The sequence below is a fragment of the Pleurodeles waltl genome, chromosome 1_2, assembly GCF_031143425.1.
Source record: "Pleurodeles waltl isolate 20211129_DDA chromosome 1_2, aPleWal1.hap1.20221129, whole genome shotgun sequence".
NCBI lineage: Eukaryota > Metazoa > Chordata > Amphibia > Caudata > Salamandridae > Pleurodeles > Pleurodeles waltl.
The window spans coordinates 381,180,425-381,193,394 of NC_090437.1; positions in this window are offsets into that span (position 1 = coordinate 381,180,425).

Below are 12,970 nucleotides of genomic sequence, written 5' to 3' on the forward strand. Positions count from 1 at the left end.
TTTTTGCAAAGTGCCTTCCTGTAGATTTTGGCCTGCAGCTCAGCCGCCACCTAGGGAAACCTACCAAACCTGTGCTTTTCTGAAAACTAGAGACCTAGGGGAATCCAAGATGGGGTGACTTGCGTGGCTGGGACCAGGTTCTTTTACCCAGAATCGTTTGCAAACCTCAAAATTTGGCTAAAAAAACACATGTTCCTCACATTTCTGTGGCAGAAAGTTCTAGAATCTGAGAGGAGCCACAAATTTCCTTCCACCCAGCGTTCCCCCACGTCTCCCGATAAAAATGATACCTCACTTGTGTGGGTAGGCCTAGCGCCCGCGACAGGAAACGCCCCAAAGCGCAACGTGGACACAGCCAAATTTTTGAAGGAAAACAGAGGTGTTTTTTGCAAAGTGCCTTCCTGTAGATTTTGGCCTGTAGCTCAGCCGCCACCTAGGGAAACCTACCAAACCTGTGCTTTTCTGAAAACTAGAGACCTAGGGGAATCCAAGATGGCGTGACTTGTGTGGCTCGGACCAGGTTCTGTTACCCAGAATCCTTTGCAAACCTCAAAATTTGGCTAAAAAAACACATGTTCCTCACATTTCTGTGGCAGAAAGTTCTAGAATCTGAGAGGAGCCACAAATTTCCTTCCACCCAGCGTTCCCCCACGTCTCCCGATAAAAATGATACCTCACTTATGTGGGTAGTCCTAGCGCCCGCGACAGGAAACGCCCCAAAGCGCAACGTGGACACAGCCAAATTTTTGAAGGAAAGCAGAGGTGTTTTTTGCAAAGTGCCTACCTGTAGATTTTGGCCTGTAGCTCAGCCGCCACCTAGGGAAACCTACCAAACCTGTGCATTTCTGAAAACTAGAGACCTAGGGGAATCCAATATGGGGTGACTTGTGTGGCTGGGACCAGGTTCTATTACCCAGAATCCTTTGCAAACCTCATAATTTGGCTAAAAAAACACATGTTCCTCACATTTCTGTGGCAGAAAGTTCTGGAATCTGAGAGGAGCCACAAATTTCCTATGACACAGCGTTCCCCCACGTCTTCCGATAAAAATGATACCTCACTTGTGTGGGTAGGCCTAGCGCCCGTGACAGGAAACGCCCCAAAGCGCAACGTGGACACAGCCAAATTTTTGAAGGAAAACAGAGGTGTTTTTTGCAAAGTGCCTACCTGTAGATTTTGGCCTGTAGCTCAGCCGCCACCTAGGGAAACCTACCAAACCTGTGCATTTCTGAAAACTAAAGACCTAGGGGAATCCAAGATGGGGTGACTTGTGTGGCTGGGACCAGGTTCTGTTACCCAGAATCCTTTGCAAACCTCAAAATTTGGCTAAAAAAACACATGTTCCTCACATTTCTGTGGCAGAAAGTTCTAGAATCTGAGAGGAGCCACAAATTTCCTTCCACCCAGCGTTCCCCCACGTCTCCCGATACAAATGATACCTCACTTATGTGGGTAGTCCTAGCGCCCGCGACAGGAAACGCCCCAAAGCGCAACGTGGACACAGCCAAATTTTTGAAGGAAAGCAGAGGTGTTTTTTGCAAAGTGCCTACCTGTAGATTTTGGCCTGTAGCTCAGCCGCCACCTAGGGAAACCTACCAAACCTGTGCATTTCTGAAAACTAGAGACCTAGGGGAATCCAAGATGGGGTGACTTGTGTGGCTGGGACCAGGTTCTTTTACCCAGAATCCTTTGCAAACCTCAAAATTTGGCTAAAAAAACACATGTTCCTCACATTTCTGTGGCAGAAAGTTCTGGAATCTGAGAGGAGCCACAAATTTCCTTCCACCCAGCGTTCCCCCACGTCTCCCGATACAAATGATACCTCACTTATGTGGGTAGGCCTAGCGCCCGCGACAGGAAACGCCCCAAAGCGCAACGTGGACACAGCCAAATTTTTGAAGGAAAGCAGAGGTGTTTTTTGCAAAGTGCCTACCTGTAGATTTTGGCCTGTAGCTCAGCCGCCACCTAGGGAAACCTACCAAACCTGTGCATTTCTGAAAACTAGAGACCTAGGGGAATCCAAGATGGGGTGACTTGTGTGGCTGGGACCAGGTTCTTTTACCCAGAATCCTTTGCAAACCTCAAAATTTGGCTAAAAAAACACATGTTCCTCACATTTCTGTGGCAGAAAGTTCTGGAATCTGAGAGGAGCCACAAATTTCCTTCCACCCAGCGTTCCCCCACGTCTCCCGATACAAATGATACCTCACTTATGTGGGTAGGCCTAGCGCCCGCGACAGGAAACGCCCCAAAGCGCAACGTGGACACAGCCAAATTTTTGAAGGAAAACAGAGGTGTTTTTTGCAAAGTGCCTTCCTGTAGATTTTGGCCTGCAGCTCAGCCGACACCTAGGGAAACCTACCAAACCTGTGCTTTTCTGAAAACTAGAGACCTAGGGGAATCCAAGATGGGGTGACTTGCGTGGCTGGGACCAGGTTCTTTTACCCAGAATCGTTTGCAAACCTCAAAATTTGGCTAAAAAAACACATGTTCCTCACATTTCTGTGGCAGAAAGTTCTAGAATCTGAGAGGAGCCACAAATTTCCTTCCACCCAGCGTTCCCCCACGTCTCCCGATAAAAATGATACCTCACTTGTGTGGGTAGGCCTAGCGCCCGCGACAGGAAACGCCCCAAAGCGCAACGTGGACACAGCCAAATTTTTGAAGGAAAACAGAGGTGTTTTTTGCAAAGTGCCTTCCTGTAGATTTTGGCCTGTAGCTCAGCCGCCACCTAGGGAAACCTACCAAACCTGTGCTTTTCTGAAAACTAGAGACCTAGGGGAATCCAAGATGGGGTGACTTGTGTGGCTCGGACCAGGTTCTGTTACCCAGAATCCTTTGCAAACCTCAAAATTTGGCTAAAAAAACACATGTTCCTCACATTTCTGTGGCAGAAAGTTCTGGAATCTGAGAGGAGCCACAAATTTCCTATGACACAGCATTCCCCCACGTCTTCCGATAAAAATGATACCTCACTTGTGTGGGTAGGCCTAGCGCCCGTGACAGGAAACGCCCCAAAGCGCAACGTGGACACAGCCAAATTTTTGAAGGAAAGCAGAGGTGTTTTTTGCAAAGTGCCTACCTGTAGATTTTGGCCTGTAGCTCAGCCGCCACCTAGGGAAACCTACCAAACCTGTGCATTTCTGAAAACTAGAGACCTAGGGGAATCCAATATGGGGTGACTTGTGTGGCTGGGACCAGGTTCTGTTACCCAGAATCCTTTGCAAACCTCATAATTTGGCTAAAAAAACACATGTTCCTCACATTTCTGTGGCAGAAAGTTCTGGAATCTGAGAGGAGCCACAAATTTCCTATGACACAGCGTTCCCCCACGTCTTCCGATAAAAATGATACCTCACTTGTGTGGGTAGGCCTAGCGCCCGTGACAGGAAACGCCCCAAAGCGCAACGTGGACACAGCCAAATTTTTGAAGGAAAACAGAGGTGTTTTTTGCAAAGTGCCTACCTGTAGATTTTGGCCTGTAGCTCAGCCGCCACCTAGGGAAACCTACCAAACCTGTGCATTTCTGAAAACTAAAGACCTAGGGGAATCCAAGATGGGGTGACTTGTGTGGCTGGGACCAGGTTCTGTTACCCAGAATCCTTTGCAAACCTCAAAATTTGGCTAAAAAAACACATGTTCCTCACATTTCTGTGGCAGAAAGTTCTAGAATCTGAGAGGAGCCACAAATTTCCTTCCACCCAGCGTTCCCCCACGTCTCCCGATACAAATGATACCTCACTTGTGTGGGTAGGCCTAGCGCCCGCGACAGGAAACGCCCCAAAGAGCAACGTGGACACAGCCAAATTTTTGAAGGAAAACAGAGGTGTTTTTTGCAAAGTGCCTTCCTGTAGATTTTGGCCTGTAGCTCAGCCGCCACCTAGGGAAACCTACCAAACCTGTGCATTTCTGAAAACTAGAGACCTAGGGGAATCCAAGATGGGGTGACTTGTGTGGCTGGGACCAGGTTCTTTTACCCAGAATCCTTTGCAAACCTCAAAATTTGGCTAAAAAAACACATGTTCCTCACATTTCTGTGGCAGAAAGTTCTGGAATCTGAGAGGAGCCACAAATTTCCTTCCACCCAGCGTTCCCCCACGTCTCCCGATAAAAATGATACCTCACTTGTGTGGGTAGGCCTAGCGCCCGCGACAGGAAACGCCCCAAAGAGCAACGTGGACACAGCCAAATTTTTGAAGGAAAGCAGAGGTGTTTTTTGCAAAGTGCCTACCTGTAGATTTTGGCCTGTAGCTCAGCCGCCACCTAGGGAAACCTACCAAAGCTGTGCTTTTCTGAAAACTAGAGACCTAGGGGAATCCAAGATGGTGTGACTTGTGTGGCTCGGACCAGGTTCTGTTACCCAGAATCCTTTGCAAACCTCAAAATTTGGCTAAAAAAACACATGTTCCTCACATTTCTGTGGCAGAAAGTTCTAGAATCTGAGAGGAGCCACAAATTTCCTTCCACCCAGCGTTCCCCCACGTCTCCCGATAAAAATGATACCTCACTTATGTGGGTAGGCCTAGCGCCCGCGACAGGAAACGCCCCAAAGCGCAACGTGGACACAGCCACATTTTTTAAGGAAAGCAGAGGTGTTTTTTGCAAAGTGCCTACCTGTAGATTTTGGCCTGTAGCTCAGCCGCCACCTAGGGAAACCTACCAAAGCTGTGCATTTCTGAAAACTAGAAACCTAGGGGAATCCAAGATGGGGTGACTTGTGTGGCTGGGACCAGGTTCTGTTACCCAGAATCCTTGCAAACCTCAAAATTTGGCTAAAAAAACACATGTTCCTCACATTTCTGTGGCAGAAAGTTCTAGAATCTGAGAGGAGCCACAAATTTCCTTCCACCCAGCGTTCCACCAAGTCTCCCGATAAAAATGATACCTCACTTATGTGGGTAGTCCTAGCGCCCGCGACAGGAAACGCCCCAAAGCGCAACGTGGACACAGCCAAATTTTTGAAGGAAAGCAGAGGTGTTTTTTGCAAAGTGCCTACCTGTAGATTTTGGCCTGTAGCTCAGCCGCCACCTAGGGAAACCTACCAAACCTGTGCATTTCTGAAAACTAGAGACCTAGGGGAATCCAAGATGGGGTGACTTGTGTGGCTGGGACCAGGTTCTTTTACCCAGAATCCTTTGCAAACCTCAAAATTTGGCTAAAAAAACACATGTTCCTCACATTTCTGTGGCAGAAAGTTCTGGAATCTGAGAGGAGCCACAAATTTCCTTCCACCCAGCGTTCCCCCACGTCTCCCGATACAAATGATACCTCACTTATGTGGGTAGGCCTAGCGCCCGCGACAGGAAACGCCCCAAAGCGCAACGTGGACACAGCCAAATTTTTGAAGGAAAGCAGAGGTGTTTTTTGCAAAGTGCCTACCTGTAGATTTTGGCCTGTAGCTCAGCCGCCACCTAGGGAAACCTACCAAACCTGTGCATTTCTGAAAACTAGAAACCTAGGGGAATCCAAGATGGGGTGACTTGTGTGGCTGGGACCAGGTTCTGTTACCCAGAATCCTTGCAAACCTCAAAATTTGGCTAAAAAAACACATGTTCCTCACATTTCTGTGGCAGAAAGTTCTAGAATCTGAGAGGAGCCACAAATTTCCTTCCACCCAGCGTTCCACCAAGTCTCCCGATAAAAATGATACCTCACTTATGTGGGTAGTCCTAGCGCCCGCGACAGGAAACGCCCCAAAGCGCAACGTGGACACAGCCAAATTTTTGAAGGAAAGCAGAGGTGTTTTTTGCAAAGTGCCTACCTGTAGATTTTGGCCTGTAGCTCAGCCGCCACCTAGGGAAACCTACCAAACCTGTGCATTTCTGAAAACTAGAGACCTAGGGGAATCCAAGATGGGGTGACTTGTGTGGCTGGGACCAGGTTCTTTTACCCAGAATCCTTTGCAAACCTCAAAATTTGGCTAAAAAAACACATGTTCCTCACATTTCTGTGGCAGAAAGTTCTGGAATCTGAGAGGAGCCACAAATTTCCTTCCACCCAGCGTTCCCCCACGTCTCCCGATACAAATGATACCTCACTTATGTGGGTAGGCCTAGCGCCCGCGACAGGAAACGCCCCAAAGCGCAACGTGGACACAGCCAAATTTTTGAAGGAAAGCAGAGGTGTTTTTTGCAAAGTGCCTACCTGTAGATTTTGGCCTGTAGCTCAGCCGCCACCTAGGGAAACCTACCAAACCTGTGCATTTCTGAAAACTAGAGACCTAGGGGAATCCAAGATGGGGTGACTTGTGTGGCTGGGACCAGGTTCTTTTACCCAGAATCCTTTGCAAACCTCAAAATTTGGCTAAAAAAACACATGTTCCTCACATTTCTGTGGCAGAAAGTTCTGGAATCTGAGAGGAGCCACAAATTTCCTTCCACCCAGCGTTCCCCCACGTCTCCCGATACAAATGATACCTCACTTATGTGGGTAGGCCTAGCGCCCGCGACAGGAAACGCCCCAAAGCGCAACGTGGACACAGCCAAATTTTTGAAGGAAAACAGAGGTGTTTTTTGCAAAGTGCCTTCCTGTAGATTTTGGCCTGCAGCTCAGCCGACACCTAGGGAAACCTACCAAACCTGTGCTTTTCTGAAAACTAGAGACCTAGGGGAATCCAAGATGGGGTGACTTGCGTGGCTGGGACCAGGTTCTTTTACCCAGAATCGTTTGCAAACCTCAAAATTTGGCTAAAAAAACACATGTTCCTCACATTTCTGTGGCAGAAAGTTCTAGAATCTGAGAGGAGCCACAAATTTCCTTCCACCCAGCGTTCCCCCACGTCTCCCGATAAAAATGATACCTCACTTGTGTGGGTAGGCCTAGCGCCCGCGACAGGAAACGCCCCAAAGCGCAACGTGGACACAGCCAAATTTTTGAAGGAAAACAGAGGTGTTTTTTGCAAAGTGCCTTCCTGTAGATTTTGGCCTGTAGCTCAGCCGCCACCTAGGGAAACCTACCAAACCTGTGCTTTTCTGAAAACTAGAGACCTAGGGGAATCCAAGATGGGGTGACTTGTGTGGCTCGGACCAGGTTCTGTTACCCAGAATCCTTTGCAAACCTCAAAATTTGGCTAAAAAAACACATGTTCCTCACATTTCTGTGGCAGAAAGTTCTGGAATCTGAGAGGAGCCACAAATTTCCTATGACACAGCATTCCCCCACGTCTTCCGATAAAAATGATACCTCACTTGTGTGGGTAGGCCTAGCGCCCGTGACAGGAAACGCCCCAAAGCGCAACGTGGACACAGCCAAATTTTTGAAGGAAAGCAGAGGTGTTTTTTGCAAAGTGCCTACCTGTAGATTTTGGCCTGTAGCTCAGCCGCCACCTAGGGAAACCTACCAAACCTGTGCATTTCTGAAAACTAGAGACCTAGGGGAATCCAATATGGGGTGACTTGTGTGGCTGGGACCAGGTTCTGTTACCCAGAATCCTTTGCAAACCTCATAATTTGGCTAAAAAAACACATGTTCCTCACATTTCTGTGGCAGAAAGTTCTGGAATCTGAGAGGAGCCACAAATTTCCTATGACACAGCGTTCCCCCACGTCTTCCGATAAAAATGATACCTCACTTGTGTGGGTAGGCCTAGCGCCCGTGACAGGAAACGCCCCAAAGCGCAACGTGGACACAGCCAAATTTTTGAAGGAAAACAGAGGTGTTTTTTGCAAAGTGCCTACCTGTAGATTTTGGCCTGTAGCTCAGCCGCCACCTAGGGAAACCTACCAAACCTGTGCATTTCTGAAAACTAAAGACCTAGGGGAATCCAAGATGGGGTGACTTGTGTGGCTGGGACCAGGTTCTGTTACCCAGAATCCTTTGCAAACCTCAAAATTTGGCTAAAAAAACACATGTTCCTCACATTTCTGTGGCAGAAAGTTCTAGAATCTGAGAGGAGCCACAAATTTCCTTCCACCCAGCGTTCCCCCACGTCTCCCGATACAAATGATACCTCACTTGTGTGGGTAGGCCTAGCGCCCGCGACAGGAAACGCCCCAAAGAGCAACGTGGACACAGCCAAATTTTTGAAGGAAAACAGAGGTGTTTTTTGCAAAGTGCCTTCCTGTAGATTTTGGCCTGTAGCTCAGCCGCCACCTAGGGAAACCTACCAAACCTGTGCATTTCTGAAAACTAGAGACCTAGGGGAATCCAAGATGGGGTGACTTGTGTGGCTGGGACCAGGTTCTTTTACCCAGAATCCTTTGCAAACCTCAAAATTTGGCTAAAAAAACACATGTTCCTCACATTTCTGTGGCAGAAAGTTCTGGAATCTGAGAGGAGCCACAAATTTCCTTCCACCCAGCGTTCCCCCACGTCTCCCGATAAAAATGATACCTCACTTGTGTGGGTAGGCCTAGCGCCCGCGACAGGAAACGCCCCAAAGAGCAACGTGGACACAGCCAAATTTTTGAAGGAAAGCAGAGGTGTTTTTTGCAAAGTGCCTACCTGTAGATTTTGGCCTGTAGCTCAGCCGCCACCTAGGGAAACCTACCAAAGCTGTGCTTTTCTGAAAACTAGAGACCTAGGGGAATCCAAGATGGTGTGACTTGTGTGGCTCGGACCAGGTTCTGTTACCCAGAATCCTTTGCAAACCTCAAAATTTGGCTAAAAAAACACATGTTCCTCACATTTCTGTGGCAGAAAGTTCTAGAATCTGAGAGGAGCCACAAATTTCCTTCCACCCAGCGTTCCCCCACGTCTCCCGATAAAAATGATACCTCACTTATGTGGGTAGGCCTAGCGCCCGCGACAGGAAACGCCCCAAAGCGCAACGTGGACACAGCCACATTTTTTAAGGAAAGCAGAGGTGTTTTTTGCAAAGTGCCTACCTGTAGATTTTGGCCTGTAGCTCAGCCGCCACCTAGGGAAACCTACCAAAGCTGTGCATTTCTGAAAACTAGAAACCTAGGGGAATCCAAGATGGGGTGACTTGTGTGGCTGGGACCAGGTTCTGTTACCCAGAATCCTTGCAAACCTCAAAATTTGGCTAAAAAAACACATGTTCCTCACATTTCTGTGGCAGAAAGTTCTAGAATCTGAGAGGAGCCACAAATTTCCTTCCACCCAGCGTTCCACCAAGTCTCCCGATAAAAATGATACCTCACTTATGTGGGTAGTCCTAGCGCCCGTGACAGGAAACGCCCCAAAGCGCAACGTGGACACAGCCAAATTTTTGAAGGAAAACAGAGGTGTTTTTTGCAAAGTGCCTACCTGTAGATTTTGGCCTGTAGCTCAGCCGCCACCAAGGGAAACCTACCAAACCTGTGCATTTCTGAAAACTAGAGACCTATGGGAATCCAAGATGGGGTGACTTGTGTGGCTCGGACCAGGTTCTGTTACCCAGAATCCTTTGCAAACCTCAAAATTTGGCTAAAAAAACACATGTTCCTCACATTTCTGTGGCAGAAAGTTCTGGAATCTGAGAGGAGCCACAAATTTCCTTCCACCCAGCGTTCCCCCACGTCTTCCGATAAAAATGATACCTCACTTGTGTGTGTAGGCCTAGCGCCCGCGACAGGAAATGCCCCAAAGCGCAACGTGGACACAGCCAAATTTTGGAAGGAAAACAGAGGTGTTTTTTGCAAAGTGCCTACCTGTAGATTTTGGCCTGTAGCTCAGCCGCCACCTAGGGAAACCTACCAAACCTGTGCATTTCTGAAAACTAGAGACCTAGGGGAATCCAAGATGGGGTGACTTGTGTGGCTGGGACCAGGTTATTTTACCCAGAATCCTTTGCAAACCTCAAAATTTGGCTAAAAAAACACATGTTCCTCACATTTCTGTGGCAGAAATTTCTGGAATCTGAGAGGAGCCACAAATTTCCTTCCACACAGCGTTCCCCCACGTCTCCCGATAAAAATGATACCTCACTTGTGTGGGTAGGCCTAGCGCCCGCGACAGGAAACGCCCCAAATAGCAACGTGGACACAGCCAAATTTTTGAAGGAAAACAGAGGTGTTTTTTGCAAAGTGCCTTCCTGTAGATTTTGGCCTGTAGCTCAGCCGCCACCTAGGGAAACCTACCAAACCTGTGCTTTTCTGAAAACTAGAGACCTATGGGAATCCAAGATGGGGTGACTTGTGTGGCTCGGACCAGGTTCTGTTACCCAGAATCCTTTGCAAACCTCAAAATTTGGCTAAAAAAACACATGTTCCTCTCATTTCTGTGGCAGAAAGTTCTAGAATCTGAGAGGAGCCACAAATTTCCTTCCACCCAGCGTTCCCCCACGTCTCCCGATAAAAATGATACCTCACTTATGTGGGTAGTCCTAGCGCCCGCGACAGGAAACGCCCCAAAGCGCAACGTGGACACAGCCAAATGTTTGAAGGAAAGCAGAGGTGTTTTTTGCAAAGTGCCTACCTGTAGATTTTGGCCTGTAGCTCAGCCGCCACCTAGGGAAACCTACCAAACCTGTGCATTTCTGAAAACTAGAGACCTAGGGGAATCCAAGATGGGGTGACTTGTGTGGCTGGGACCAGGTTCTGTTACCCAGAATCCTTTGCAAACCTAAAAATTTGGCTTAAAAAACACATGTTCCTCACATTTCTGTGGCAGAAAGTTCTGGAATCTGAGAGGAGCCACAAATTTCCTTCCACCCAGCGTTCCCCCAAGTCTCCCGATAAAAATGATACTTCACTTGTGTGGGTAGGCCTTGCGCCCGCGACAGGAAACGCCCCAAAGCGCAACGTGGACACAGCCAAATTTTTGAAGGAAAATAGAGGTGGTTTTTGCAAAGTGCCTATCTGAAGATTTTGGCCTGTAGCTCAACCGCCACGTAGGGAAACCTACCAAACCTGTGCATTTCTGAAAACTAGAGACCTAGGGGAATCCAAGATGGGGTGACTTGTGTGGCTGTGACCAGGTTCTTTTACCCAGAATCCTTTGCAAACCTCAAAATTTGGCTAAAAAAACACATGTTCCTCACATTTCTGTGGCAGAAAGTTCTGGAATCTGAGAGGAGCCACAAATTTCCTTCCACACAGCGTTCCCCCACGTCTCCCGATAAAAATGATACCTCACTTGTGTGGGTAGGCCTAGCGCCCGCGACAGGAAACGCCCCAAAGCGCAACGTGGACACAGCCAAATTTTTGAAGGAAAACAGAGGTGTTTTTTGCAAAGTGCCTTCCTGTAGATTTTGGCCTGCAGCTCAGTCGCCACCTAGGGAAACCTACCAAACCTGTGCTTTTCTGAAAACTAGAGACCTAGGGGAATCCAAGATGGGGTGACTTGTGTGGCTGGGACCAGGTTCTTTTACCCAGAATCGTTTGCAAACCTCAAAATTTGGCTAAAAAAACACATGTTCCTCACATTTCTGTGGCAGAAAGTTCTAGAATCTGAGAGGAGCCACAAATTTCCTTCCACCCAGCGTTCCCCCACGTCTCCCGATAAAAATGATACCTCACTTGTGTGGGTAGGCCTAGCGCCCGCGACAGGAAACGCCCCAAAGCGCAACGTGGACACAGCCAAATTTTTGAAGGAAAACAGAGGTGTTTTTTGCAAAGTGCCTTCCTGTAGATTTTGGCCTGTAGCTCAGCCGCCACCTAGGGAAACCTACCAAACCTGTGCTTTTCTGAAAACTAGAGACCTAGGGGAATCCAAGATGGGGTGACTTGTGTGGCTCGGACCAGGTTCTGTTACCCAGAATCCTTTGCAAACCTCAAAATTTGGCTAAAAAAACACATGTTCCTCACATTTCTGTGGCAGAAAGTTCTAGAATCTGAGAGGAGCCACAAATTTCCTTCCACCCAGCGTTCCCCCACGTCTCCCGATAAAAATGATACCTCACTTATGTGGGTAGTCCTAGCGCCCGCGACAGGAAACGCCCCAAAGCGCAACGTGGACACAGCCAAATTTTTGAAGGAAAGCAGAGGTGTTTTTTGCAAAGTGCCTACCTGTAGATTTTGGCCTGTAGCTCAGCCGCCACCTAGGGAAACCTACCAAACCTGTGCATTTCTGAAAACTAGAGACCTAGGGGAATCCAATATGGGGTGACTTGTGTGGCTGGGACCAGGTGTTACCCAGAATCCTTTGCAAACCTCATAATTTGGCTAAAAAAACACATGTTCCTCACATTTCTGTGGCAGAAAGTTCTGGAATCTGAGAGGAGCCACAAATTTCCTATGACACAGCGTTCCCCCACGTCTTCCGATAAAAATGATACCTCACTTGTGTGGGTAGGCCTAGCGCCCGTGACAGGAAACGCCCCAAAGCGCAACGTGGACACAGCCAAATTTTTGAAGGAAAACAGAGGTGTTTTTTGCAAAGTGCCTACCTGTAGATTTTGGCCTGTAGCTCAGCCGCCACCTAGGGAAACCTACCAAACCTGTGCATTTCTGAAAACTAGAGACCTAGGGGAATCCAAGATGGGGTGACTTGTGTGGCTGGGACCAGGTTCTGTTACCCAGAATCCTTTGCAAACCTCAAAATTTGGCTAAAAAAACACATGTTCCTCACATTTCTGTGGCAGAAAGTTCTAGAATCTGAGAGGAGCCACAAATTTCCTTCCACCCAGCGTTCCCCCACATCTCCCGATACAAATGATACCTCACTTATGTGGGTAGTCCTAGCGCCCGCGACAGGAAACGCCCCAAAGCGCAACGTGGACACAGCCAAATTTTTGAAGGAAAGCAGAGGTGTTTTTTGCAAAGTGCCTACCTGTAGATTTTGGCCTGTAGCTCAGCCGCCACCTAGGGAAACCTACCAAACCTGTGCATTTCTGAAAACTAGAGACCTAGGGGAATCCAAGATGGGGTGACTTGTGTGGCTGGGACCAGGTTCTGTTACCCAGAATCCTTTGCAAACCTCAAAATTTGGCTTAAAAAACACATGTTCCTCACATTTCTGTGGCAGAAAGTTCTGGAATCTGAGAGGAGCCACAAATTTCCTTCCACCCAGCGTTCCCCCAATTCTCCCGATAAAAATGATACTTCACTTGTGTGGGTAGGCCTAGCGCCCGCGACAGGAAACGCCCCAA